This window comes from Cebus imitator, unplaced genomic scaffold, assembly GCF_001604975.1.
Source record: "Cebus imitator isolate Cc_AM_T3 unplaced genomic scaffold, Cebus_imitator-1.0 Scaffold253, whole genome shotgun sequence".
NCBI classification, from domain to species: domain Eukaryota; kingdom Metazoa; phylum Chordata; class Mammalia; order Primates; family Cebidae; genus Cebus; species Cebus imitator.
In genome coordinates this window covers 1,289,075-1,294,762 of record NW_016107568.1, presented here as the reverse complement: position 1 = coordinate 1,294,762, position 5,688 = coordinate 1,289,075, and the positions used below count along the sequence as shown (strand labels likewise).

General features: G+C 37.1%; 1 pseudogene; it reads left to right on the top strand.

Moving 5' to 3' along the window:
* Positions 1-415: 415 nt before the first annotated feature.
* On the top strand, positions 416-578 carry LOC119467017 (annotated as a pseudogene).
* The last annotated feature ends 5,110 nt before the right edge of the window (positions 579-5,688 follow it).

Below are 5,688 nucleotides of genomic sequence, written 5' to 3'. Positions count from 1 at the left end.
TGAGTCAATTGAGATAATCATGTGGTATCATTCATTTGATATCAGATATCATTCATTGTTTTAACGTGACATACCACATTGATTGATTTCCATATGATAAACCAGTCTTCCATGCCAGGGATAAATTCCACTTGGTAATGATGTATAATCTTTTTGATATGCTGTTGAATTCAGTTTCCTTACTTTTTTAACTTTTATTTTAAGTTCAGAGATACATGTGCAGGTTTGTTATATGGGTAAACTCATGTCACAAGGGTTTACTATACAGATTTTACAGGCAGGTATTAAGCCTAGTAGCCATTAGTTATTTTTCCTGACCCTCTCCATCCTCCTCACCTACATCCTCCAGTAGGCCCCAGTGTCTGCTGTTCCCCTCTATGTGTCCATGTCTTCTCATCATTTAGTTTCTACTTATATCGCTTCTCAGCCTTTTGGCTAAGATCAAGTGTAGTTTCTACTTATAAGTGAGAACATGTGATATTTGGTTTTCTATTCTTGCTTTAATTTGCTGAGGATAATGGCCTCCAGATTTATCCGTGTTCCTACTAAAAACGTGATCTCATTATTTTTATGCCTGTGTTACATGGTGTGTATGTATTGCATTTTCTTTATTCAGTTTACCATTGATGGTCATTTCTATTGTGAATAGTGCTGTAATGAACATATGCATGCATGTGTCTTTATGACAGAAAGGTTTATATTCCTTTGGGTATATTCCCAGTAATGGTATTGCTGGATCAAATGGTAGTTTTGTTTTAAGGTCTTTGAGGATTTGCTACATTGTTTTCCACAATGGTTGAACTATTTACACTCCTACAATGTATAAGCATTCCTTTTTCTCTGAAACCTTACTAGCATCTGTTATTCTTTTACTTTTTACTAATAGCCATTCTGACTGGTGTGGGATTGTATCTCATTGTAGTTTTGATTTGCATTTCTCTAATAATCAGAGCTTTTTAAAATATCATGGTTGGCTGCATGTATGTCTTCTTTCAAAAAGTGTCTGTTTGTATCCTTTGCCCAATTTTTAATGGGGTCATTTGGGTTTTTTCCTGTAAATTTAAGTCCCTTGTAAATGCTGAATATTAGACGTTTGTCAGTTGCACAGGTTGCAAATATTTTCTTCCATTTCGTATGTTGTCTGATTACTTGGTTGATACTTTCTATGCAAAAGTCTTTAGTTTAATTAAATCCCATTTGTCAATTTAGTTTAATTAAATCCCATTTGTCAAAGCTTTTTGCTATGCAAAAGCTCTTTAGTTTAATTAAATCCCATTTGTCAATTTTTTGCTTTTTTTGCAATCGCTTTTGGAATCTTTGTCATGAAATTTTTGCCCATGATTATGTCCAGAATGGTATTGTCTATGTTGTCTTCCAGGGTTTTTATAGTTTTGTGTTTTACATTCAAGTCTTTAATCCATCTTGAGTTAATTTTTATATATGGTGTAAAGAAGTGGTCCAGTTTCAATCTTCTGCATATAACTAGCCAGTTATTCCAGCACCATTTATTAAATAGGAAGTCCTTTCCCCATTCCTTGTTTTTGCCAACTTTGTCAAAGACCAAATAGTTGTAGGTATGTGGCCTTATTTCTCAGTCTCCTATTCTGTTCTGTTAGTCTATATGTCTTTACTGAAGTTTTGTACTTGTACCATGCTGTTTTGCTTACTGTAGCCCTGTAGTATAGTTTGAAGTCAGGCAACATAATATCTCCAGCTTTGCTCATTTTGCTTAGGATTGCCTTGGCTATTCACTCTTTTTTGGTTCCATTTAAATTTTTAAGTAGTTTTTCCTAATTCTGCAAATAATGTTATTGGAAGATTTCTAGGAATAGTATTGAATCTACAAATTGCTTTGGGCAGTATGCCATTTTAATTATATTGATTATTCTTATCCATGAGCATAGAAAGTTTTTTGCATTTGTTTGTGTCATCTCTGGTTTCTTTGAGCAGTGTTTTATATTTCTTGCAGAGATCTTTCACCTCCATGGTTAGCTGTATTTCTAGGTACTTGATTCTTTTTTGTAACAATTGTGAATTAGGTTACATTCCCTAGGCTTGACTGTTGTTAGTATATAGGAATGCTAGTGATTTTTATACATTGATTTTGTATTCTGAGACTTTGCTGAAGTTGCTTATCAGCTTAAAGAGCTTTGGGGCAAAGACTATGGGGTTTTCTAGACATAGGAATCACATCGGCTATTTTGACTCCCTCTCTTCCTATTTGGGTGTGTTTTATTTCTTTCTCTTGTCTGGTTGCTCTGTTCAGGACTGCCAATACTATATTGAGTAGAAGTGGTGAGAGAGGGCATCCTTGTCTTGTGCTAGTTTTCAAGAAGAATGCTTCCAGCTTTTGCCCATTCAGCATGATGTTAGCTGTAGGTTTGTGATAGATGGCTCTTATTATTTTGAGGTACATTCCTTCAATACATACTTAGATGAGTTTTTAACATGAATATCTGTCGAATTTTATCAAAAGCTTTTTCTGTATCTATTGGGATAATCATGTGCCCTTTGTCTTTAGTTCTGTTTTGGTGATGAGTCGCATTTATTGATTTGCCTATACTGAGCCGAGCTTACATTCAAGGAATAAAGCTTATTTGATCATGGTGGAATGTGGGTCAAGATGGCCGGGGGAGACCTATGTTAATTATAGATAAATAATTATAAGCTTGCTTGGCTCAGAGTACACTGAAGTTTATACACCGAACTAAACTATATTATTGGTGCAGTTATTTAGAAATCAGGCGGCAACAGGAGGACAACAAGCAGCCACAATCATGAATTTGTTCATCATCCATATAAAAAAGTACCAAAACAACAAGCAGCTACAATCATGGGCTCCATCTCAGGAGCAGTGCAGGCTTTGGAACTCCAGGCAGCCCCCTAAGCTGGGCTCAGGACCTGTGAGGACTGCAGGACTCATAAGTAGTGAAAACTGCAGGTGTCCATGACAGTGATGGCGGCTGCTGTGACCTCCTGCTTACCTTTTCCTCACAGGGAGAAGCCCCCTCCTGATTCTGAGCTGATCCCCACTGGAGGGAATGGGTGGCAGAAGCAAGGTGGTTTCTTCCTGTTCTAGGTGGCCATCCTGAGTTCCTTGTGCACCACAACATTTCCACCACTCCCTTGCTGTACCCTAGCATTCTCCTTTAGTCACTTTGGTCAAATTGTGGCTGCTTGTTGTTTTGACACTTTTTTATATGGATGATGAACAGTAGCCACCTGTAATTGATGATCTTGTTAACATTACTCTGAATCTGTTCATTTCTTTTATTTTTAATTGTTAAGCATTTATTTATATTCTAATAAAAATAAAATAAAATAATGTATAACATAAAATATTTGGATTCAAGCAAAGACAGAAAGAGAGTAAGTGAATGAAAGAGAGAAATAGAGAAGAGAAGAAGAGGGCATGAAAGGGGAGCAGAGGAGAGGAGAGAAGACTGGGAGGAGAGGGGAGGGGAGCGGAGAAGGGAAGGGAGAAGAGAGGAGGGGAGGGGAGGGGAGGGGAGGAGAGGAGAGGAGAGGAGAGGAGGAGAGCATGGTGCAAGAGGGCAATGTTTGTTTGGGTTTATTCCCAAATAACCTTTTTCCTTCCACGTTACCCTTTGAGCCTACAGAAGGAGGTAGTTTTTTTTTTTTTTTTTTTTGAAAGAAATAGGGGAGAAAAAAATGGTAGGTGGAAAAAGCCACTTTTCAGATGAAGAATTGGGGCAATTCCTAGAGGTGCAAGGAAATCAAAGCCAGCAATTTCTTGGCATAGATGCACCCAGAGCCTGCTTCATGGTAGCTTCCCAGAGACTGTGCAAGACCTCAGAAATTATGGCTATCATGGTATGTCTAGGGAGGCTGGGCCCAAGTCCCTGAGGCCTGAGCTTCCCAGGGATCCCAGGGCCTTAAGTTTGACCAGGGAGCAGCAGAGGCACCAGACCTAGGGGTATCATAGAGACTTGGAGACTGACCAAGATAATTTTTTTAAATGTACAGATATTTCTCTAGTCTAGAGGTTATGTACTAAACTTCATGTATATTACATTACCATTTATATAACATTTTACACTTCATGTAGTTATATCACATAGATTTGATTTTTCCTATACCCATATGAGGTTGGCAGGTGAGAAATTATCCCAATTGCAGATGGAACATTTAGGCATATTCAGGCTTACTATGCTCTTCTGTGTAGGTGACAATACATCTCAAATCTCACAAAGTGTGTGTTATGGAATATAATAGTTCTTATTAGTCCAAAATAATCCCTCTGTTGGTTAGCCACTGTGCCCAAATTCCATACTTTTGATGTTATTCTTAAGAATAACAGCAAATCTTAAGAAGCTGTTTCTTTTAATATTCCACATATAAGTGAGGTCTGTATTGTACTTAGGATTTTTGCCAAATGAGACTTTAGCTGCTCTTGACACACAGACACACACACACACACACACACAAACTGGGTAACTACATGCAATGATGGATATGTTGATTTGCTTCACTATAGTAACAATTTTACTATCAATATGTATCTTATAACGTCATGTTATACACTTTGAGTACATACAATAAAATTTATTTTTTTAAAAAAAATGCTATTCAGTTTAAAGGATTGTATTCTTACAGTTCTTATCGGGGGGACTATAAGTATATTAGTACTATAAGTGCTAATCTATTAACAAGAGTTAAATAATTAATTTATTGCCCCCACCCATCCATCTCTTCCTTTAAGTAAGATTGGCTGAGGTAGATCAAACTAAGAATGGGACCTTGTCCAAAACCTTTCTATATGCCTTGTAACTGAAAAGATAAATAAGCTTCCTCTCCCCACCCCCAAGGAAACCCACAATGTTTGTAGAAATGACCATAAGTAGTTATTTTTAATGAAGGATTTTAATAAAGGACTAGAAATGCAGCATAATATGTTGGAAAGATCTCCAAATCAAAACACGTAAGTTATAGCTACTATTAAATAGAAGGCATGATTTATACTACACATTCTGATATATGCTTTATAGTCTTTATCCAATTTAATTCTCAATGAAAAGCTACTCTGTGAAGTAGCTATTGCTGTTAGCCCCATTTTATAGGTGAAAACATTGAGGCATAGAGAGGTTAATTTACTCAAGGTCACACAAGTAGCAAGTGGCTGAGCCAAAATTCAACCGAAATTATATGATATCAATATCCATGGTCGTAACCATGAGAAGCCATGGCTTTGTTGTGAATTAGCCTCATTGTATTCCTTAGTGCCTCAATTTCCTCACTTATGCATGGGAAATAATGCCATGTCTGCCTTGCAGGACTGCGTGATCATTGACTCAACTCAGGAATTTGAGGAAATATGTATATAATTATCAAGAATGTAAATGTTTTGTAAGCAGAGAAGCATACATATATCTAATTTATTGCTATTAACCTATATTACTGGCTAGAGCATCATCTTGGGCAAACCCCTTAGGCCTCTGGTCTCAGATTTATCACCCAGAAATTGGGAGTTTTGAACTAGAAGATCCCTATGTTCTTTCCAGCTTCAATGACTTCAAGTTTAGTAAGAAATTGCAATCCTGACATCATGATGGGACAATAGGGAAGTAGGGAATTGACCCACATAGCAAAGTGGGGCATAAGATTAGCAGGGACAAAAACTCCATGACAATCATGGCATCAGAGGGTAAGTACCTGGCATGCTTTCTC